Source organism: Papio anubis, chromosome 8 (assembly GCF_008728515.1).
Source record: "Papio anubis isolate 15944 chromosome 8, Panubis1.0, whole genome shotgun sequence".
NCBI lineage: Eukaryota > Metazoa > Chordata > Mammalia > Primates > Cercopithecidae > Papio > Papio anubis.
In genome coordinates, this window is record NC_044983.1 from 135,172,631 (window position 1) to 135,198,321 (window position 25,691).

The 25,691-nt window shown below is 41.2% G+C and overlaps 1 protein-coding gene across 5 annotated transcripts in view; it reads right to left on the reverse strand.

Annotated features, from left to right (window-relative positions):
* TRAPPC9 (trafficking protein particle complex 9) overlaps window positions 1-25,691 on the reverse strand; it is a 713,063-nt gene that overhangs the window by 252,905 nt on the left and 434,467 nt on the right. The window lies entirely within an intron of this gene.

The following is a 25,691-nucleotide window of genomic DNA, read 5'->3' on the forward strand; positions in this document are numbered from 1 at the left end:
CCAGCCTCCCTCTAGCCCTGTGAACTCCATGTGCAAAGTGGAAAAATCCAGCCCCACACACACCGTCTGTGTCCGTCATCATCTGATAGGTTAACGTTACAGTTGAATACTTGCCGAAAACTCATACGGTATCTCAGACACCAAGTATCACAGTCAGCACATAACAGGTCATCAATAAATGTCTGCTGAGCTCAGTGGATGGCTGCACCCACGACAGGACAGACAGAGATGACAGTAACTGAACAGAGGCCATTCTTCTTGGAAGAGCAGGGTAAACAGTTTTCATGGGGGGAGAAAACTAAGAGAAAAAGATCTGTGCTCTGGGTCATTATTAGCCTAGTGTGACTTCAAAACATGGCCTTCCAAAGGGCATTTGAATTCTCAAATGTATTTCTCCAAGTACGAGGCAAGGCTTCGCTGGCTGTTAAAGGAAAGTCTGGTCAAAGGAAAGGGACAATCGCCTGTGACTTCATCACAACAGCCTTGGGGGTAGTCCGTGGAGCCCCAGCTGCGCTGGAGACGGAGGCTCAGGAGAGGACAGGCATGCTGCTGTGATGCCTCAGGCCCTGGGTGCAGAGCTCGAAATCCCTGGCTTTTCCCGATAGATGTGGACCTCTATTCATTCCAAAGCCACACATGTCCTCGGCAATTCCCAGAGAAGGGAAGTGAGGCACAGGGGGTGCAGTGACAGGCCCAGAAATTCACGCACACACATATACGCTCTCACACACGTGCACGCACGCACACACAAGTATGACTTTGTCAAAAGGACACAGGGCATCTGTCAAATATCAATTTTTCAGAACATGGGCGTGTGACCTGCTCTCAGGGGGAAAGTGGCAGCATGTCACCATTTCTTTTTCTCTTTTTTTTTTTTTTGACAGAGTCTCACTCTTGTCGCCCAGGCTGCAGTGCAGTGGCACAATCTCAGCTCACTGCAACCTTCACCTCCTGGGCTCAAGCAATTATCCTGCTTCAGCCTCCTGAGTAACTGGGATTATAGGTGCCTGCCACCATGCCCAGGTAATTTTTGTATTTTTAGTAGAGACCGGGTTTCGCCATGATGGCTAGGCTGGTCTCAAACTCCTAACCTCAGGTGATCTACCCGCCTTGGCCTCCCAAAGTGTTGGGATTACAGGTGTGAGCCACGGCGCCCGGCCGTATGTCACCATTTATATCATGTAGCACAGCGTCAACAGGGTAACGCACACCTTGAGATGACAGCTCCCATCAGTTGAGTCTGGGTTTTCTAGGTGGGGCTGTCTTCCCCAGAGGTTTGGCGCTTGGAAAACATTCATTAGCTCTGACAGCTGCCTACAAGAGGCCTCTTCGCTTAGCTCACAGAAAAATGAGCTTCCGAGAATGAAGATCTATTCCTCTGTTGTCATAACTTCATGAAATCTTTAATCACAGCAAAATCTTTCATCAGAAAAGGGAACTCGTAAAACATTTATCAGAGGAGGAAAATTGAAGTGATTTTTTAAAAGCCTGGAATAAAAGGTTCAAATATATTTTGTTTTCACTCACAGAATAGAGTGCTTAGGAAACGGCACAGGAATGAGCAGCATCGATACACAATGCGTTTCTGTCCTCTTGCTCTTCTTTTTTCTGACTCACTGTCTGAGTGTGGGGGCGTCTGGATCTAGTGTTTCTATTCCTTCTAATTGTTGACATGATGATGTATTGGTGGAGCTTGGCTTCCTATCTGTTATTCATAAGTTTCCCTTCCCAGACTGCAGCAGCGGTTTGTGCCATCATAATGTCATTTATTCTATGTACCTTTCCATATGGCTCTGGATGCTTGGTTTTAAGGCTGATGCTCTGAGCATATGGTTTACCTTAATTCTTGTTTGCTTTTTGGGTTTGTTTACTTTCTGGACACATCTATCTGAAGTATGGGAAAATCCAAGAAAGCTTCCCGGAAGAGCTGAGACGAGGGCAAGTCTCTGAAGGGGACAGACACGTTTGCCTGGCTTAGAAGAGACAAGGGAACAAAGCCCCGGCAGCACGGAGGGGCCCAGTTATTCTGGGAATCTGGAGTCAGGTTGAGTGTGGGAGACCAGGCTGCCAGGTAAAAAAAAGAAGTCCTTTTTCAGCAGAGAGAGCAGTTATGTATTAATAAAACCACTTTGATAACAGTGAGTGGACACTATATCCCAAATTGGATATTTTATTAATTATTTCATCCAACAAATACCTCCTGAGGAACTGAATGAGAAAGACAAGATCCCTACATTCGTAGCTATTATACTCTTGTGAGGGAAAAGGGAGGGACTGACGGGGTTGTTTTAAAAAATAAAATTTGCTGTCATTTTTTATAAAATTAAAAAAAAAAGTTGAGAAAGATTGTTGAATAAAAGATTAAGACACACAATCAATACCAGTCGTACACATCAACTAAAAACAATTACAATACAAACTTTTTGAGAAAATACGTTTATAATAGCAACACAGTCCACAACGCAGGTAGAAATAAATCTAACAAAATATACGCATGATATTTATGTAAAAAAATTATAAATTCATGGAACAATATTAACGAAGAAAAATAAGTGTAGAGATGTACAGGCTGAGTATCCCTTATCTGAAATGTGTGGATCAGATGTGTTTCAAATTTTGGGTTTTTTAAGATTTTTGAATACTTGAATTATACTCATGAAGCAAGCATCCCAAATCCAAAAATCTGAGATGCAAAACACTCCAATGAACATTTCCTTCGAGCATCATGTCAGTGCTCAAAAAGTTTTGAATTTTGGAGCATTTCAAGTTTTGGGATGCTCAACCCACGTTATGTTCAAAGATGGAAAGACTTAATATTTTTAAAGAAGTTATCTCTTTCCAAATTTCTATAAACTCAGTGCAACTCAATAAGAAAAATCCCAGCAGGGTTTTGTTAAAACAATGATGTGGGAGGTTTCTGGAAGGAATCTGGCCTACTAGATGTCAGGAATTGTTATAAAGCTGTAATCATGAAGACAGTGGCACTTGGGGCAGTGACAGAGAAATGCGTTAGTGAAAGAAAAGATAGCCACAAAGGAGACCCATGAATATAAGGAAACTGGAGAGATGATTGTATTGGTGGTGTTGATTAATTAGGACAAGATTCATCAAATAGTGCTGGGAAAAATGATTACGAAGGAAGACAGAAAATTAGATCCCTACCTCACATCATATATAAAAATAAATTCCAAACAGAATGAATAGCTAAATATACAAAAACAATATTTAAAAATCTTTAGAAAAAATATAGATGAACAGTTCATGACCTTGGAAAAAAGATAGATTTCTCAAATGAGTTACAATACATATAAAATATAAGGGAAAAGAATAAAATGTTTGGCTGCATTAAAATTAAGAATTTTGGTACAACAAAAAACATCAAAAATCAAAGCAAAGACAAGCTTCATTTTTAATGTGTTGCAAATATATTTTCACAGGCATTTGCAACACATTAAATTGACTAAGGATTAGAATTCTCAATTTATAGAGAACTCCTATAAATCAATAAGAAAGAAATGACCCAATAGAAAATCAAGCAAAGGACAAGAACCAACAATTTAAAGTAGGGGAAACCCAATGACCAATAAACAAGAACAGAAGCTCAATCCAACGAGTAGTTAGAGAAATGGAAATAAACCTAAAAGTATTCTTTCTCACCCAACCTATTGGAAATATTTTTAAAGTGTCCCAGTACCAAGTGTTGGTCAAGCTATAGATCAATAGGAAATATGGGAATTCTTGTCACTGCTGGTAGGGATACAAATTGGTACAATTCCTTCAGAGAGAAAAAGTTTGACCTAACAATTCCATTTGTAGCTGCCTGTCTTGGATCAACACAGTTTGGCAAAAGGGCACATTCGAAAGTATTCAATGCAACATTGTTTATAAAAGTAAAGAACTGCTTTTAACTAAGTGCACATCAACTGGGGAGTAGATGCAGACATGCAATGGTCGAGTTATATGATGGAAACCTATGCAGAGGTGACAATGAATTTAAAAGAACTATATGCCCCACCACAAAGTTCAAGTTAAAACTCCTGGGTAAATAAGTTGCAGAAGATATCATACAATATATGTACATCAAATTTTTAAAATATGTTTTAAAATACTCGATATTGTCTACAAACATCACATTTAAGAGTGGTCATTCATGCTAAGAGAGCGAGAGACACAGTGTGGAAGAATATACAGAGCTTTAACAGCATATTTTTATTTCTTTAAATTAAAAACATAAAAGCAAATACAGTGAAATATTAAAAATGGATGAGTCTGTATGGTAGACGAATTGATACCTCCTAGACCTTTATTTATGTTTCTTTTACTTGAAATGTCTTATAAAAAGTTACTTTTAAAGTCACTTAGAATACTGTTAGCCTAGGATCACCCCAGAAAGCAGAACCTGAGAAAAAGGGTTTGCACAGAGCTAGTGCTTAGGGAAGGGATGCCAGGAAGCAGGTAGAGTGGGCAGAGTGGGGCAGCAGAGGAAAAGGCGACGACAGAGGGCACGTTGCTATGCTTCACTGAGCTGGCGGCCCTGTGGGCAGCTGAGGCTCAATCATCGTCCTTCTGTGGAGCTGAGGGGACTGTGCTTCACACTGTGTGCCTGAGGCACAGAAGAGGAAATAATTGCTCTCCCAACTCTTTCCCTCACTAGTCAAGCTTTCCCCCAGAGGGGTCAATTCTCTCACACTTCATCCATGAATTGTGCAGAGAGACTACCCATGGCCACCCAAACCTACAGCCTCAGAGAAGGCAGTTACAATATTCCAGAAAGCAAGAGATGCTCAGCACCGCTAAGGTAAGGTGCTGTCAGGTGACACCTGAATAAATTTGGTTGCCACGACAATAGCTAGTCTAAAAGTGGGCTACTATATGAGGCAGGGCAGAAGACATGTATGACACAAATATTTTTTAAAATTAAGTGAATCTCTTGACAACATTAACAAAGATGTTTTAAAATGACTTCAGATTTGATGGCAAACAAGTGCCTCTCTGAAGAAATGATGTTTCAGTTAGGAATCCAACGACAAGAAAGCAATCATGTGATGGTCTTGGAGGATAGCTTTCCAGAGAGAATGAGCAGTTAATGCAAAAATCGTAAGGCACAGTGTGATCAAGGAACAGAACAAGCAGAGAGTGGTGTAGGAGTAAAAACAGAGGAAAGGTCATGGGGAAATATTCATATTTCATTCCAAGCATAATGGAAGCTATTTTGAGAGTTTTAAGCAGATGAGTGACATGAATTGGTTTGTGTTAAAAAAAAAAAAATGGTGAGTTCCAATTCTGGAAAAGATGGAGTAAGCACAATCTACCCTGTCTCTCCCACTGAATGCAACTATAAATCATAGATAGAATGCACTGAGCTGAAGACGAAGACTCAAAAAATAAATGTTAGAAGGTGGATCACAGTAGGAGACAGAAACTGAAGTTATTCTGAACTGGCAGTGAGCTGCATCTCTCTCCAGTACCACCAGGCCTCAACTGAAAGGCAGCATGGAGTCCAGAGGCATGCCCTGGGTATAGCCAGACAGAGCTCCAAGGGCAGCCTCTCTTCCTGGTCCAACAAGTGGGAAAAGGCACTATGAAGGGCCACAGAAAGTAGGAGAATCCTTGAGTCTTTTCCTTTTTTTCTTCTCTTTTCTCCCAGCCCAGCCTCAAAGCAAACCACAGGAGATAATGACACCAGAGCAGTCTTGGCGGGACAGGCCACACACCTCCCTGATACAAACCACCTCACTGACCCAGAGAGCTGAGGTCCCAAAACCATGGGGCCAGTTTGCATCACTCTGATTTCCTTCTCTGCGCCTCTGGGCAGTCCGTCCTCCATGTAGACACACAGAGGGGGAAGCTCTCATCCTGGCTTTGTAGCAGGCACATAGGGATAGGAGTCCCCAGTACCTTGGGAATATTTCAGAAAGGAGATTGACTCAGAGAGCAAATAAAGTCATGCATGACCTCCTAAGCTCACCAGGGAGCTGAGCTTGAGAGAATCAGACCCTCAAGAGCAAACCATGGGTTTTGATAACTGTTCCCCAGGCAAGAATGCTGACGGGAACTCACATGAGGCTGATCCAAGGAGCACCACAAATGCTTTGAAACTGGAACTGCAGCACAGCCTGCAAAAGGTACTCTGCTTAAAAAAAAAAAAAAAAAAAGTACCAACACTTTCCTCAGTATTCAAACAAGACCCCAATGGTTCCCGATATTACAGTCAAGATGTCCAGAATACGATCTAAAATAACTCAACACAGAAAGAATAAGGAAAAATATCAAGTCACGAGGAAAAAGCAAATAACAGACAATAACTTGAAGATGACTGTCTTATTAGAAAGAGACTTTAAATGCATTCCAAGAAGTGACCATACTTGAAACAAGTGAAAAGATGGAAAATCTCAGCAAAAAAAAAAAAAAGAAGATATAAAAAAGAACCAGAAAAACTTAAGCAAAAAAAGAAAAAAACAAAAAAAGAAAAATTCACCAGATGGTGAATTATCTTAGTAACTGAGAGGACAAGTACACATAAAATCAAAAAGAATATAAGATAAACAAAATTACCATTGACCACTCAGACCTCACTAATACTGAGAGAACATTCCACCCAAAAGCAGCAGGATACTCACTACCCAAGTGTACATGCAATATTACCAACAATCACATTCCAAGACCACGGGTCAGGGAGGGGGACTCTAACAACTGTAAAATGAAAATCACACAATGTGTTTTTGGGACCACTAAGGAATTAAACAAGTCAATACGAAGACAGATTAACAAATCATCCAATGGAAACAACAGGAAAAAAAAAAAAAAAAAACAGAAAAAAAAAACACTCTTATGGGACAACAAAACGTCTAAAAATCACATCACAGGAGACTAAGAAGCAAAGAAGAAAATAACACGCCATTTTTACATAAATAATGGCCGCACCCCCCCAAAAAATTTGGCAAACGACATAAACAGACTCAGAACCCAGAAAGGTTTTTGCTTTTGTTGCCGTTGTTATTTTGTTTGTTTGCTTTTGAGACAGAGTCTCGCTGTCACCCAGGTTGGAGTGCAACGGCGCGATCTCGGCTCACTGCAACCTCTGCCTCTGGTTTCAAGCAATTCTCCTGCCTCAGCCTCCTGAGTAGCTGGGATTACAGACACACGTCACTACACCCAGCTAAATGTTTTTTATGGTATTTTTAGTACAGACGGGTTTTTGCCACGTTGGTCAGGCTGCTCTCCAATGGCTGACCTCAGGTGATCCAACTGCCTCTGCCTCCCAAAGTGCTGGGATTACGGGTGTGAGCCACCATGCCGGGCCCAAAACCTATTTTTTTTTTTTTTTTATCCTTGCCTGGAAACATAATCAAACTGCAGAAAGCTAAAGAACAGAAGCCACCTGGAAAGCTGCCAGAGCAAATAATGTATCCTGCACAGGGGAACAATGCATTCTACACAGAAGAGACAATGCATCCTACAAAGAAGAGACAATGCAGTCTACCCAGGGGAGACAGTGCATCCTACACAGAGGAGACAATGCATCCTACACAGAGGAGACAATGTATCCTACACAGAGAACCAGGGTAGAAACCCTACAGAGAACAATGCAAGTCTACCCAGGGGCAGGTGCATCCCTACACAGAGGAGACAGTGCATCCTACACAGGAAAGAGACAGTGCATCCTGCCAAGGACAGTGCATCACAGAGGGAGAATCACATCCTGGAGGAGGAATGCATCTCACAGAGGACAAATGCATCCAGGGAGACAATGCGGAGACAATGCATCCTACACAGAGGAGAGAATGCATCCTACACAGAGGAGACAATGCATCCTACACACGGGAGACAATGCATCCTACACAGAGGAGACAGTGCATCCTACACAGAGGAGACAGTGCATCCTACGCAGAGGAGACAGTGCATCCTACGCAGAGGAGACAGTGCATCCTACACAGAGGAGACTGCATCCTACACACGGGAGACAGTGCACCCTACACACGGGAGACAATGCATCCTACACAGAGGAGACAATGCATCCTGTACAGAGGAGACAATGCATCCTACACAGAGGAGACAGTGCACCCTGCACAGAGGAGACAGTGCATCCTACACAGAGGAGACAATGCACCCTACACAGAGGAGACAGTGCATCCTACACAGAGGAGACTGCATCCTACACACGGGAGACAATGCATCCTACACACGGGAGACAATGCATCCTACACAGAGGAGACAATGCATCCTACACACGGGAGACAATGCATCCTACACACAGGAGACAGTGCATCTTACACAGGGGAAATGAAACAACAAATTTTTCTAAAGTCCGAAGGAGCCTCATAAAAAACCATGGAGGCCTGTAATCCCAGCATTTTGGGAGGCAGAGGCAGGTGCACCACAAGGTCAGGAGATCGAGACCATCCTGGCTAACACGGTAAAACTCCGTCTCTACTAAAAATACCAAATCAAAATTAGCCGGGCATGGTGGTGGGTGCCTGTAGTCCCAGCTACTCGGGAGGCTGAGGCAGGAGAATGGCGTGAACCTGGGAGGCAGAGCTTGCAGTGAGCCAAGATTGCGCCACTGCACTCCAGCCTGGGCAACACAGCGAGACTCCATCTCGAAAAAAAAAAAAAAAAAAAACCTGGAGGACAGAGAAAGTGAATCATTTTTAAAATGCTGAAAGAACAGAATGCCAACTCATAAGTCCATATCCATGAATGTATCTTTCAGCAATAAAAGTAAGAGTAAAGACATTCACAGATAAAGGAAAATTAAGAATGTCAGTCATCAGTATAACTTTTCTAAAAGAACTGGTAAAGAAAGTCCTTTAAACAAAAGGTGAATAATAATACAGGGAAACTTGAACACGAAGAAAAAAGAGCAACAAAAATGGTAAATATCTGGCTAAAATATAATTTCCTATTAAGTTACTTAAAAGATATATGATGAGCTGGGCACGGTGGCTCACGCCTGTAATCCCAGCACTTTGGGAGGCCAAGGTGGGCGGATCACGAGGTCAGGAGATTGAGACCATCCTGGCTAACACAGTGAAACTCCATCTTTACTAAAAATACAAAAACAAAAGTAGCCAGGCATGGTGGCAGGTGCCTGTAGTCCCAGCTACTCGGGTGGCTGAGACAATGGCCCAGCTACTCGGGTGGCTGAACCCGGGAGGCAGAGCTTGCAGTGAGCCTAGATTGCACCACTGCACTCCAGTCTGGATGACAGAGCAAGACTCCGTCTCAAAAAAAAAAAAAAGAAAAGAAAAAAAAAAAGAAAGATATATGATGATTACAAACAAAAATTATAACATTGGGTTTACAGTGTATACAGATGTAATACATTATACAACTAAGACATGGGAAGGGAAAGATAAAAGAGCCTATATCTGAGATTCCACCAAGTGATAAAATACTATTTCTAAGTCAACTGTGAAAATCTAAGAGCACTTATTATACTCCCTAGAGAAAACACTAAAACAGCTCTACAAAGAGATAAAGTTAAAAGCACAATGCTTAAAAAAATCAAATAATTTCAAAGAACATAGAAAAGGAGAAATAGAACAATAAACAACAGAGGAATAAACAAAAGATGAACCAAAAATAAAATGACAGACCTCAATTCAAACACACAAAGAATTACACTAAATACAAATTACCTAGTCTCATTAATAGAGATTGCCAGAATACATTTAAACAAAAAAGCACTCAGCTATATGCTATCTATAATAAATCCACTCTAAATATAATGGTATAGATACGTTAAAAGTAAAAGAATTATACCAAGAAAACACTAATCAAAAGAATACTGGACTGTTATATTAACATCAGACACTTAAAGAGGAGCATTACATAATGATAAAAGCACTAATTCACCAGGAATACACAATAATTATTAATGTGTATGAACCTAACTACAGAGTTTCAAAATACATGAAATAAAAAAGAAAACTGAAAGGATAAATGGACAAAATCACAATTAAGAGACTTCAACACTCTTCTCTCAGTAATTGACAGAACACAGACATGAAATCAATAAAGACATAAAAGTAATAACCACCACCAACCACTTCATACTGATTGATACTTAGTGAACACTCCACTCACCAAGAGCAGAATAAACACACTTCTCAAGTGCACAGCAACACTCAACAACGTAGACCATATTCTAGGCCACAGAAAAAATCTTGAACTCATTTAAAATATAAAGCATACAAAGTATGTTCTCTGACCAAAACAGAATTAACCTAGAATTCAATGGCAGAAGGAAAGCTAGAATATCTCCAACTATCTAGAAATTTAATCAACGCACTTCAAAATAACCCACTGTTCAAAGAGGAAGCCCCAATAGAAATAAAATACTTTGGAGTGAACAAAAATAAAATATGATATATCAAAATTCTGTGACTGGAGCTAAAGCAGTACTTAGAGACAAATCTATATCATTAAGTGATTATATAAGAAGAAAGAATGGCTTCAAATCCGTAAGCCTATCTTCTATCTTAAGAAACCGGAAAAACATGGTACTGGTACCAGCACAGAGATACAGACCAATGGAACAGAACAGAGGCCTCGGAAATAACACCACACATCTACAACCATCTGATCTTTGACAAACCTAACAAAAACAAGCAATGGGAAAAGGATTCCCTATTTAATAAATGGTGCTGGGAAAACTGGTTAGCCGTATGTAGAAAGCTGAAACTGGATCCTTCCTTACATGGTATAAAAAAATTAACTCAAGATGGATTAAAGACTTAAATGTAAGACGTAAAACCATAAAAACCCTAGAAGAAAACCTAGGCAATACCATTAGGGACATAGGCATGGGCAAAGACTTCATGACTAAAACACCAAAAGCAATGGCAACAAAAGCCAAAATAGACAAATGGGGTCTAGTTAAACTAAAGAGCTTCTGCACAGCAAAAGAAACTACCATCAGAGTGAACAGGCAACCTACAGAATGGGAGAAAATTTTTGCAATCTACCTATCTGACAAAGGGCTAATATCTAGAACCTACAAAGAACTTAAACTAATTTACAAGAAAAAAACAAACAATCACATCGAAAAGTGGGCAAAGGACATGAACAGATACTTCTCAAAAGAAGACATTTATGCAGCCAACAGATATACGAAAAATGCTCATCATCACTGGCCATCAGAGAAATGCAAATCAAAACCACAATGAGATACCATCTCACGCCAGTTAGAATGGCGATCATTAAAAAGGAAACAACAGATGCTGGAGAGGATGTAGAGAAATAGAAATGCTTTTAGACTGTTGGTGGGAATGTAAATTCATTCAACCATTGTGGAAGACAGTGTGGCAATTCCTCAAGGATCTAGAACTAGAAACACCATTTGACCCAGCGATTCCATTACAGGGTATATACCCAAAGGATTATAAATCATGCTACTATAAAGACACATGCACACATATGTTTATTGTGGCACTATTCACAATAGCAAAGACTTGGAACCAACCCAAATGTCCATCAATGATAGACTGGATTAAGAAAATGGGGCACATGGCCGGGCGTGGTAGCTCACACCTGTAATCCCAGCACTTTGGGAGGCCAAGGCGGGCGGATCACGAGGTCAGGAGATCGAGACCATCCTGGCTAACACGGTGAAACCCCATCTCTACTAAAAATACAAAAAAATTAGCCAGGCGTGGTAGCGGGCGCCTGTAGTCCCAGCAACTCTGGAGGCTGAAGCAGGAGAATGGCGTGAACCCGGGAGACAGAGCTTGCAGTGAGCCGAGACTGCGCCACTGCACTCCAGCCTGGGCGACAGAGCAAGTCTCCATCTCAAAAAAAAAAAAAAAAGAAAGGAAGAAAATGAGGTACATATACATCATGGAATACTATGCAGCCATAAAAAAGGATGAGTTTATGTCCTTTGCAGGGATATGGATGAAGCTGGAACCCATCATTCTAAGCAAATTATTGCAAGGACAGAAAACCAAATATCACATGTTCTCACTCACAGATGGGAGTTGAACAATGAGAACGCATGGACACAGGGAGGAGAACATCACACACCAGGGCCTGTCGGGGGGTGGGGGGCTGGGAGAGGTATAGCATTAGGAGAAACACCTAACATAAATGACCAATTGACGGGTGCAGCAAACCAACATGGCACATGTATACATATGTAACAAACCTGCACACTGTGCACATGTACTCTAGAACTTAAAGTATAATAATAATAATAAAAAGAAACTAGAAAAAGAACAAATGCTTAAAGGAAGCATAAGAAGGAGATAATAAAGGGCAGAAATGAATTAAAATGAAAGCAGACAAATAGAAAAATATCAATAAACTAAAAAACCAATTCTTTAAAAAGATCAATATAATTGTAAACCTCTAGCCACAATTACAAAGGAAAAAGGAGAGAGAACACAAATAACCAGTATCATAAATAAACGAGGGAATACCACTTCAGCCGCAGACATTAGAAGGACAATAAGGAAATACTACAAACGGCTCTACTCACATAAATGTGACAACTCAGATGAAATGGACCAGTTTCTTGGAAGTCACAAACTACAGAAATCCATCCAAGAAAGCACGTATCCACTGCTAGTAGTGATGGAAAATGGTACTACCATTCTGGAAAACAGCTTGGCAGTTTCTTACAAAGTGAAAAACCCATCATATAATCCAGTAATCCCAGTCCTAGGTATTTACCCTAGAGATACGAAAAGTTAAATTGGTAGCCTGAAAAGTCCTATATGTATTAAATAAATTAAATGTATTGTTTTGCAAATCATTCTGAAAAGGAAATCTCTATGCCCAGATTGTTTGCTTATGCATTCTACCAGGCATTTCAAAAAGAAACAATTCTATATAATCTCTCCCAGAAAACAGTAGAAGAAACACTTCTCGAAACGTTTTATGAGGCCAGCATTATCTAACACCAAAACTAGACAAAGACAGAAGAAAAAAACGACCACAAATACCCTTCATACCAATGATCCTCAACAAAGTTTTGATACCGAAAAAGCATCTGACAAAACTCAAATTTCATTCATGATTTAAAAAAAAAAAAACACTCAACCATTAATAGAAAAAAAACCCTTAATCTTCAAAAATATGAATGCTAAAAAGTACAGAATTCAGATGAATAAAACCAAAGACCCACACAAACGGAAGTGTATGCAGTGCTCTCAGACTGGAAGGTGCAACATACGTACCAATTTTTCCCAAGTTAATCCATAGATTTAACAAAATTCCAATCAAAATCCTAGAATGACACTGTAGACGTAGACAATCTTATCTGAAGATTAATATGGAAATACAAAGAAACAATAGACAAAACAATTAAAAATTAAAGAAAAAAACACTGAGGACTCAAAGTTTTAGAGGATTTTACCCAATTTTCGTAGTAAAAGACTTACTATAAGGTAGACTAACATAGTAGTAAAGACTTATTCTAGGGTACACTAATATAGTAGTAAGGACTTACTACAAGGTACACTAATCAGGACAGTGTTTGTATTGGTGAAAGAATATCCACGTAGTTCTCTGGAGCAGAGTAAAGTGTCCAGAAATAGAATTACACAGATACGGTCATTTTATTTTTGACTAAGAAGAGAATTCAGTGGAGAAGAGATAATCCATTCAACAAACAGTATTGAGACAACTGGATTCCACTTGTCAAAAAAAAATAGTGAAAGAAATTTAAACTTCACAATTTATACAAAAGTTACTCAGAACACACAGGTAAATGCAATACAAAACTATATGATTTTACAAGAAAACATAAAAGAAAAAAAAGCATAACCAAAAGTAGAATCCATAGAAGGAGAATTAGATTCATTAAAATTAAAAATATCTCTCTGTGAAAGACACTGTTAAATGAATGAAAAAGTTACGGAATTCAAGAAAACATGTACAAATTACATATCAGATAAAGGACTTGTATCTATAATATATTAAAAAAACTTTTGAAACTCAACATTAAGAAAATGAAAAACCTAATAAAACACTGGGCAAAAAGACTTAAAAAGGTACTTTACCAAAAAGCCAGAAAGACAACAAATAAGCACATGAAGAAAGGATCAATGTCTTTCTCACTAAGAAAGCACAAATTAGGCCGGGTGCAGTGACTCATGCCTGTAATCCCAGCACTTTGGGAGGCTGAGGCAGGTGGATCACCTGAGGTCAGGAGTTTGAGACCAGCCTGGCCAACACGGTGAAACCCTATCTCTGCTAAAAATACAAAAAACTAACTGCGTGTGGTGCTGTGCGCCTATAGTCCCAGCTACTCAGGAGGCTAAGGCAGGAGAATCGCTTGAACCTGGGAGGCACAGGTTGCAGTAAGATGAGATCGCACCACTGTACTCCAGCCTGGGTGAAAGAGTGAGACCCTGTCACACACACACACACAAAAGTGCAAATTAAAACCACAGGACGATACCACTACATGCCTATTAAAATGGGTAGAAAAGTTTTTAAAAACTGACAATACCACACGCTGATGAGGAAACAGAGCACTTCTCCACTGCTAGTAGAGATGGAAAATGGTACTACCACTCTGGAAAACACCTTGGCAGTTTCTTACAAAGTTGAATAGTGAAAAATACATCATATAATCCAGCAATCCCAGTCCTAGGTATTTAACCTAGAGAAATGAAAAACTTAAATTCACAAGAATCACTCTACGTGAGTATTTACAGCAGCTCGATTCATAATCACAAAAAGCTGGGAACAGCCCAAATGTCCTTTAAACAGTGAATGGATCCACAGGTCGTGATGTACCTGCACAACAGAAAGCAACCCAGAAATAAAAAGGATTAAACTGTTGATAGACTCAGTAACACAGACAGATCTCAGAATGCAGAATGAAAGAAGTCACTCCAAGAAAGGAACATACAGTAGTATTCCATCTATAAGACATTCTGGAAAAGCCAAACTACAGAGATGGAAAATAGATCAGCATCGCCACAAGTGAGGGGTGGATGCAGAGCATGATTCTAAGTGGCAGTGTGGTGAACTGTTGGGGGTACTGGAACTGTTCTTTGTCCTGACTGTGATGGATACACCAAGCTATTTGTGTTGCTCATAAAAGTCAGAACTCAAAAAATTGTGCACGAAAAAAGTTCATTTTACTCTATGTTAATTTAAAAAATATTTAAATCAATGCAATTACAAAAACAAACATCATGATGAGCTTGAAGGACCACAGTGCGTTAAGTTTACTCCAATACTGGACTTGTTACTTAATGGCTATAACATCATCAGCAAGTCATTTAATTTCTCTGAGTGTCAGTTTCCCCAGTCCTCCAATGGGGATAGCAATGCCTATGTTATGGAATTATTAAGAGGCTCCAGTGAAAAAAAGTAAGTGAAAGTGCTTTGTAAAATCACAAGAAGAATACCACCATAAATATGGGGGGGGGGGTGATTATTATTAGCTTGGTTGCTGTCAGTGAAACTGCAAAACCTGCCAGCCAATGACTCAATATTGACTCAGCTAAAAATGAGTACCCGCCAAGGTCCAGCATGTCTAAAAACCATAGCGCCGTGACTAGAAATCAAGTGGGACTCTCTTTTCCCCAAGTCTGATAGGTATCTCCAAGGCCTGCCAGGGTCCAGACACCAATGTTTGCCCACTCCCAGGAGCGTACTAAAGGGAATCAACACAAAACTAAAACAGGTAGGGATGGCCACCCACACCTGTGCTCAAATTCACATGATCTTTTAAAATTCTATAAGCCTGTCAATCTTCTTAATCGGTCTTCTTTCCAGAATAGGTAGTCAATATGAGACTGGAGAGCTTTTTCACATTTTAAGAAAGCCAGGGAGCCTAATTCAATCTGAAGTCCTGCGAAAACACAGAACAAAGAATCATAGGGTTTTCTGCTGATGTAACCTCACGCTTACCTCTGCCACACTGCTATGGAGCTTCCTGATCTCACAGAGGACTATGAATGACTGCCCATCTACCAGATCAGGGTTTCTGAAACATAGCACACCAACCACCAAAAACCAAATCCTCAGCTCTAGACAAGACTCAATGAGTCAAAACCTCTAGCAGTGACACCCAGGGACTCTGACCTTCTCTGAATTTGGGCTTCACTGTGCAAGTTGAACCTGCAGAGTAGGAAGACACTGAAATCTCGATGGGGAAGGAACACCAGCACACAGCACCAGCACGTGAAACACAGCAGGGTGGACACCAGTCAGGGAAGGTTCCGAAAGGAAGTGGCCCCTGCACTCACAAAGGCACTGAGTATGATTCTAAGCAGCAGCCTGCTGAAGTTTTGGGGGTAAACAAGCAGGTCTACTAGGGAGAGGGCTCTCTAGACACTGTGAACAGTGTGTGCAAAGGTCTCAAGCTAAATCAGCACTGCTTATTGGGAGGGAACTTCCAGGACCTTCCTCACAGGAGTGAGGAAACGTGGGTTTTGGGAAGACAAGGGAGAAGGGCTGGGTCGAATTATAGGAAGTTTTGGGTACCAAGCTCTAGAACTGGAACTTGACCTACAGATGATGGGAATCACTAAAAGACATTAAGAAAATAGAGGAAAAGGTCTTAGCCAAGGATGGTGGTACACACCTGTTGTTCCAGCTACATGGGACGCTGAAATAGAAGGATCTCTTCAGCCCAGGAGGTTGAGGCTGCAGTGAACCATGATCACACTATTGTACGCTAGTCTGGGTGACAGTGAGACCCTGTCTAAAAAAAAAAAAAAAAGAAGAAGGAGGAGGAGGAGGAGGAGGAGGAGGAACAGGAGGAAGAGGAAGGAAAATGTCATGTGTGTGTTTTAGAATACTTTGGCATCTACTGAGAGAAATAATTGAAAAGGAAGAAATTGAAGGTAAAGTGGCTTTGAAAAGTTGTCACAACTATTCAAGAAAGAAATTAGGAGGCTTGTCCTGGGGGACAAAGGTGACAAGCCTGAGTCAACACATGGCTATTCAAGTACAAATAACAGGTTTGGTGGCAGATGGGAATGTGGGGGCATTTCCCCATCAATGACTGACAAGCAACCCAGTCTTTGTGAAGCGTCGCTGAAGCTTTACGTTATTGAAGACAGGAAGGATAACTGTTTCTAACTTTTTAGTTAGTAAACTTTAAATATCATTTTTAAATCTTCCCTTAAGAGAAACAATTTGGAATGGCTGGAATCAAAAAGATAAATATAATAACAAATACTGGCAAGAATGTGCAGAAATCAGATACTCGTACACTATGGGAATGCAAAATGGTGCAACCACTTTGGAAAACAATCGGGCAGCTCCTTAAACTATTAAAACATAGAGTTATAATATGATCCTGCAATTCCGCTCCTAGGTTTATACCCAAGAGAAATGAAAACATGCATCCACACAGAAACTTACACACGAATGTTCATAATAGCATTATTCACAATAGCAGAAAAGTGCAATCAACCCAAACGTCTGTCAACCAATGAACAAAATATATTATATCAATTCAACAGAAAATTATTCAGCAAAAAGAAATAACATACTTATATGTAATTGTGGTCGAATCTTGAAAACAACACGCCAAGTGAAAGAGGTTAGTCACATGTTGTTTCCATGTATATGAAATACCTAGAGTAAGTAAATCTAGAGAGACAGAAAGTAGATTAGCGGTAGATTAGTGGTTGCCTAGGGTGAGGGAGGGAAGTAGGGAAAAAGAGAATGACAGCAACAGGAACAGGGTTTCTTCTGGGAGGATGAAACGGGAGGATGAAACGGGAGGATGAAAAGTTTTAAAATCAGATTGTTGTGATGGCTGAACAACTCTGAATATACTAAAATGTTGAATTATACAGTTTAAGTGGGTCAATTATGTGGCATGTAAATTATATTTCAATAAAGCTATTTAAAAAGAAGACCATTTGAGATCCTGAGTGTACAGGAAGCAGGGTCGCCCAGGAACTGGGGGAAGAGATCCACCAAACACAGTCATGGCGCACACAGCAATGTTTCATTTCTCAACCGACCCACACGCAGTGCCACAGTTGAACAAACAGTTGAAGCTTTGTTACACTGTCTAATTTGTGCCCCCGAGGGATCACTGGTTAAAGAGGAGAGCCATGACGAACGCACGTTAATGAGGGACATAACAATAACTCCGCAATTGTGCCTCCGGGTGACAGTTACCAGGTCTCTTGAGTTGCATTCATCTAATCAAAATCCATTTGCAGCACATCAAGACATTTGTAAGGCCTCAAAATGCAACGTTTAAAACACAACGTATAATGATGATTATGTCCAATTTTGCTTTTTGTTTTCTGGGAATTAAGAAAATCCAAATTCACAAGAAATTATTTGTAGAAAAGTACTTGCAAATAACAACCTGAAATCATGTTTCATGCATCACCATTTGGAAATTAAACTCTACAGTGATTAAACAAAGAAACGAAGAGAACTTTAAAAATTTTAAATGCAAGAATTCCAAACATAAGTTTGAAAAGAAACTGACTAATTGATGATGTTGAACAATCTACCTTTCAACATACATTCAATCCCCAAACCAAGTATGGTATGCTTGTTTTTAATTGATGTTTATAAATCAGGCTTTGAAATATATTAAAAAGTATACAGTGCTTATTAATACAAAATCTTTAAATCTGTTCTTAATATTACTATTTTAAAATGAACTTTAATATTTAGTCATATACCAATCTAAAATAAAATATAGATCACATAAAATTCTTGCTTTTAATAGTAATATGTATCAGTAAAACATAAAATAGGTCCTCTCAAGACAGACCTGTGAGCACACACAGAATACTGTGAGGTCATTCACTAGGAGAGGGTGCAGCTGCTTGGATAACAAGTGGGTGACACATGGAACCTGGGAGCACTAGTTATGGAGTCAGTGTCAGTCCAGACAGAATATCAACCTGCTTCTGTCTTGTGGAGGCTGGGTCCCAGTTCCTGCCCTGCACAGAGCTACAATATAGTAATAATAGGAATGGCAACAAAATGTGTGTTCACCATCTCAGGGCACACAAGCCAACAGGTGAGGGATGGGATGAAACAGATACATTGTTAAGTTCCTTTCCAACAAGAGGGCCTATGAATTGACCATGATGGCAATTTCAGGGCAGGGGGTGCTGTGTGGAGCCTGTGACACGGGTTCCAACTTGTTCTCCAGCCTCCTTTTCTCACAAAAGCAGGTCTCAGTGCAGATCTCACAGCATCTCTTCTTCAGTCTTCCTTGGGGTGCTTCTTAAAGCACAGCCCCATCCCTCTCATCAACCACCACGAGGGATTTGCTGACTGCGCTGTTTCTCTGCAACTTCCACAACGAAGAGGGTGAGCCCCTTACCTTGCCCTGGAATATTCTTTCGGAGGATTTCTGAGAGGTAAAGCAGCCACTGACGGCAGCATCCAGAGGATTAAATCACTGTCAAAGAGGAAGCAGGGCCACGGCTTGCTTGGCAGACCCAGCCTGGCTTGATGCTGTGCGTGCACGGGACAAACAGCAGGCACAGGGCACAAGGCTGTTGTGACCACCTGTCACCTCCTGGCCTCCTAAACCTTGTCTACATCCGATGTCTCATTATAGACACAGAATGATTTTTTTAAAAAACTTGCAAAGTTGATCAGACTTTTAAAATATCACAAAGGAGTCTTAATGTGGCACTTAAGATAATTCCTTTCAATATTTATTTTCTAAATATCCCAGCCACAGACCTGAGAGTTTATATCCCAGTAGGAAAGGTTGGGTATAGGGTGCATAGAATTTCCCCATACATCTATTTCTTTTGCAATTTCTTGTGAATCTGTAATTGATTCAAAATAAGCCGAAAAAAATACGACATGGGTCTGAATCAAACCAAGAGAATCTAAAAACTGTTTCTATTTTTAGTCATCTAAGGAGGGGAAGAGGGAAAAAGGTCTACAGTCCTGTAGCTCCTTCCAGGGCTTAGCAGCGTAATGGAAGTGGACCATTTTTCCCCTGCAGAAATGTACTTATCATGAAAAAAAGGGAAGTCTTAGCCCTTGATACTTCAGAAGAGCATCCGTAGACTCCCCCATTTCTACAGTAGGTCAACCAACGCTTAGTGTCACTTCTGTGGTTCAAATATGGTGCTCTTGTTATAACAGCAGACTGATATTGTCAAGACATCACAAGACAAATGAGCACTGGCCTAGTTTATTATGCTCATTTAAAAAAGTACAGTCAGCAAGGACCAGGAAAACCAATCATGTATACGACTTACATGATCTAAATAAAAAATAGTGAGAAGTGTTTTACATTTATTTATACTTTGTACTTATTAATTTAGCAACAGATTTGTACAACCTGTTTCCCCTACCATCTTCCCCTTCTCATACACGAAATCTCCATTTTCCCAGATTCTCAGGACAAAGGCCTTGGAGTCACCACACCTCCTGTGAAATAGCAAGGCTTAGCCTACTTAATGTTTCTTCCAAGGATATCCAGAACCTGACCATTCCTTCCACCTCGACCTGCTCCCATCCCAGAGTTCTGCAGCAGGACTGACACCCACTCCCACCTGTGGCGCTCTCCCATAGCAGCTCTTAGGCATTTCAGAGCACTTCCCACCTGCTACGCTGATGTTTGCTGTCTACACAACCTACTATATTTATGCTTCTCGCCTATCTCTCTCCACTCAAATATAAGCTCTTTGAGAGCATGAACTCAGCTTTACTCATTGCTGTCTTCAGTGCCTAGGACAGTGCTTCGCAGAAAATAGGACACAAGAAGTATTTGTTCCAAGGAAGGAGAAAGGGAGGGAAGATGAATGCTGGTCAGGCTGCAGGGAACCAGGTCCACTGATGCAAACTTCACTGTACTCTATACCAAGAATTTTTGATGAACAATTTAAAACAATAGACCAAAATCTAGAAATTACTTATGACTTTTTGTAAGTCTTATTTCGTTATTTATTTACACCATGAATAACAAATCAAATTTAATTTTTAACAGTTATAACAACTAAATTTGTGAAACACTTTATACTTTAGATTTTGTAAAACCTTAGATTTTTGCAATTTAAAAAATTAGTTCCCAATATCACACCATCTACAAAAAACATATGAAAGATGGATGAATAAGCGCAATGTAAAATTATAAATATATTAGCAGAAAATCAAGGAGAACATATATATAATCTTAAGTAGGGTAAGTTTTTTTTTTTTAATGAAGCCCGAATGAAACCAATAAGAACAAAATAATTTTACGAAAAATTTTGGCAAAAGGTGACCAAAATAATTTGTAGTAAAATACAAATAGCAAATTCAGATAAGGTTAAAATATACAGCACACAAAACTTCCTGAAGATCAATAAAGATTAATACAAATTTTTGAAGAGGCCAAGATTACATATAAGAGAATACACAGAAATGCAAATGTTCAGTAAACATAAAGATGGTTTACCTTACTCAAAACTAAGGAAATTAAAATTATACACAGTGAGATACTTCACATCCATCCAACTGCAAACCGTGAAAAAGAGTGAGCTATTCAATGATGTCTATGACAGGGAGAAACGAACACTCTCACATACTCGGGAGGGTAAACTATGGAGGAAGATTCCATATTAAAGCTAAATTTTTAGAATTTATGTTACAAAAACCACCCAAACATGCACAAAGTTTATATACAAGAATGTCCAATGCAAAACTGCTTGACACAGGAGAACATGGAAAACAAACCTCAACCAACAGAGAAGCATTTAACACGTTATGGGGTATCGTGTTAACGGACAGAAGGGCGTGCGATCTGTAAACAAATGAGGAGACCTAGATGTACTGATATGGAAAGATGATCAACATGTATCATATTTTTTTAATTTGCAAAAGATTAAAATTTTATTTCTATTTTTAAAATAATAGTAACAGGCAGGGCATGGTGGCTCAAGCCTGTAATCTCTGCACTTTGGGAAGCTGAGGAGGGAGGGTCCCCTAAGGTCAGGAGTTCAAGACCAGCCTGGCCAACAAGGTGAAACTCCGTCTCTACTGAAAATACAAAAATTAGCTGGGCGTGGTGGTAGGCACGTGTAATCCCAGCTACATGGGAGGCTGAGGCAGGAGAATCACTTGAACCCAGGAGGCAGAGGTTGCAGTGAGCCAAGATTGTGCCACTGCACTCCAGCCTGGGCAACAGAGCGAGGGTCAGTCTCAAAAAAATCAAAAATAAAAATAATAGTAACTATTATATATACTTAAATGAATTTAAAAATTTGGAAAAATTTGTGTCAAACTTTTAATAATGGGTATCTATGTGAGATGATATTGCAACAGATACTCATCTATACTTAACATGCTTCCACAAGGCATAATTTTTTTTTTTTTTTTTGAGATGGAGTCTCACTCTGTCTCCAGGCTGGAGTGCAGTGGTACAATCTCAGCTCACTGCAATCTCCGCCTCCCAGGTTCAAGCAATTCTCCTGCCTCAGCCTCCCGAGTAGCTGGGACTACAGGTGCGTGCCACCACACTCAGCTAATTTTTTTTTTTTTTTTTTAGACGGAGTCTTGCTCCGTAGCCCAAGCTGGAGTGTAATGGCACAATCTGGGCTCACTGCAACCTCTGCCTCCTCAGTTAGTAATTCTCCTGCCTCAGCCTCCCAAGTAGCTGGGATTACAGGCGCCCGCCACCTCACCTGGCTACTTTTTGTATTTTTTGTAGAGACGGGGTTTCACCATGTTGGCCAGGCTGGTCTCAAACTCCTGACCTCAGGTGATCCTCCTGCCTTGGTCTCCCAAAGTGCTGGGATTACAGGCGTGAGCTACTGTGCTACCCAATTTTTGTGTTTTTAGTAGAGATGGGGTTTCACCATGTTGGCCAGGATGATCTCGATCTCTTAACCTCGTGATCCGCCCGCCTCAGCCTCCCAAAGTGCTGGGATTGCAGTCGTAAGCCACCGCTCCCGGCCAGGCATACATTTTGTATAACAAGTTTGAATGAGTAGCTTTCAAAGAAAGTAGTGGGGAGAAAAAACATATTCTTTCATGTAATTGTCCTACTATTTATAGATAAGGTAATGCAGGGCTCAGAGCATCTGAGAGACCTGTTGAAGGCAGGAAGTAGAGAGCCATTCCCTCTCATTTCAAATTCTTTCTTCCCTCCACAAAAACAAGGTACCCCACCATAGTTATTTGCTATGTCTCTACCATGTGCCAGTCATCTGAGAGACTTACTTAAAAGGGGAGACACAGAAAAGACGCTGCCTGTAACACACCTGTAAAGACTGAGAACGAGAGGGAAGAAGGGCGTGGACCCCGTGCGCTGCAGGCTTGCCACGCATCAGGCACACAGTTTCTTACTGGAATCCTCCCTATAGCCTGATAAGGAGGCCCGCTTTATAAAGATTCTGTAACTTGCCCAACACAGCAGAGCTGGGATTCCAATACGAGGCACTTAGCCTCCGAAACCCAGCTCCTCCACCTCTCGGCCCTGCTGCATCCTGCCGGTCAGGCCGAGGCCCCCTAGTGACTAGGGCCTGATGCAGCCACGAACAACATCGGGCTCGTTCCTTCTCCTCACTCTGCCCGAGTCCCTCACCTGCAAAACAGGGCAACACGTTCTCCAGCCCACACTCCCTAGCATGTCAAATGTAAAAGGACAGGCGCGGAAGTCTCCCGTGAGCCTCTGAGGGGGATTCAGGGACTACCTCACTTTGCAGAGGGTCACCGTAAGTTCTGAAAAGTAGCAACACCTGGAAAATGCTTCCGAAGGGGACAAAGGGGCTACAGGGAGAGCAGCGTATCTAGCAAGGCACCTGGCACTTAGTGTGTGCTCAAGAATCAGCCAGTTCCTCCACACACACGGAGATGACAGCGCCTCAACACCTACATGCACAGGGCTGACCGGGCCACACAGAGGAAGGAAGAGTGCTAACAGCCTGGTCAATGGGACTCCAAGTGTAATGGATAATTAATGCTTTTGTGAAAAGACGACCCTGCTCTTGGGTACCTGCTCGGCAGGTAAGGGCCAGATGGAGTTCAAGCCCATCAAGCCCATCACAGCCGCGGCAGCTGTGTTCCACTCCTCCAGGAACCTGTCTGTACTTGGGCTCCAAACTTCTCCCTTCCCCAGCACTGCACTTCCTGTCAAGCCACTCCTGACCCTAAGGGAAGGAAGCCGTACTCCCCAGTGATCTAAACAAGCAACTCAATTCCCACTGTAGGTCCTCCGGCTGCTCAACACAAATCTGGTTGTTCTTTCTTCAAAGCTCCTGCCCCGTGTCGTTCATACCCCAGATGTCCCACTGCAGCGTTTCTTCAACAATTCGATGGACCACTGACTGCTCATTTCAGCTAGTGCTGCTCAAACAGCGAGTCACAGAGTGGCTGCCTTCAGAGAGCTGACCATGGGTGAAAAGGAAGGCCAACAAAGGCTTCAGGATCCACTGAGGTCAGTGATGTCCTTCGCAAGTGCTGGGGCCAGCTGCTGCAAAGCCGCCTGTGTTTACAAGCCTGGCTCATCCCTTTGTCCCTGGAACCTGACACACAACAGAAGTGCACACACACAAGGAAAATGACAACCACTAATTTTCAATTATCTGCCTTGTGTCAGGCACTGTTTATAATTTTTCAGACACTCTATACACGGTTTTTAAACACACAGTTTTATGACCCTGCACAATCAATGTTATCTCCTTTTCAAGATGAAGGAAAAATGAGGCTTAGAGAAATGTGAATGGCTTGCTCAAAACCACAGTGCAAATGAGCAGGAGAATCAACGCTGGAAATCAGATACAGGCGCCTTTGGCTCTCACTCCTGGTGCACACTACAATTCTCAATTCTTGTTAGATTTAAAACCAATCTAATAAATAAACATAGCAACTGGAAAAAGATCTACCATGATAAAACTCCGTAGTGCCCCTTCCAGGGGTTAGCTGTCCCCACCACACGGGGAAGTGTCTAAGGTCTCCGTGGCAGGGTGTCTATCAATAATGTCGTAACGATTACACCCCACGCCCTGCTCAGAGGAGTGCATTTTCCACATAGATCAGAGTAGAAATGTCTAAGATTGGATCGTTTATTGTAACAGGCTAGAAAGAAATTGCTCCTCAGGAGAGAGGGAGGCTCGGCACTCAGACAGGGATGGTTCAGCCTAATCCATTTCCATCTCGTCCCTAACAACGTTACCAGGCAGCTCTGTGTAAAAAGCAAATCTCAAAGGTAATTGATCTTCTAAATAAAAGTCAACTGAGACCTGTGTACTCCCTGGAGGGAGAACAGTAAAAAGAAAATAATAATGAGAATAATGAGAATTCTACCTAACCTCTATATTGCGCTTTGGCATTTAGAAAAAAACTGCCCCCTCTGCTATTTAAATGGATTCTCTTATCGCCCTGGTGAGGTGGGCAGAGCTAAGAGGCTCACTCTCCCCTAGGGAGGGCAGGGGCAAAACTGGGGCAGAGAAACACACTCCTCCAAAGATACGGCTCCTACGAAGGATGTCAGTGGCAGAACAGACACCAGAGCCCGGGACTCCAGGCTCCCAGGTCAGAGCGAGTGTGGTGGCAAGCTTTGGTCTGGGTGTCCCCAAGGCCACAGTTCAGACTGCCTCCCTTCCACTCACGAACGCGCAGGACAAGGTGAGGAATTTAACACCTCCAGCCAATGTCGGAAGGTTCTTGGGAGTGTGCATGGGATGCCGAAGGGAACACCCAGGGCATGCCCTGGAGTGTAGCAGGCTGTGAATAAATAGGACTGCTCTTCCTTCCCACATTCTCATATAGAAAACCATCTTTTTAAAAAA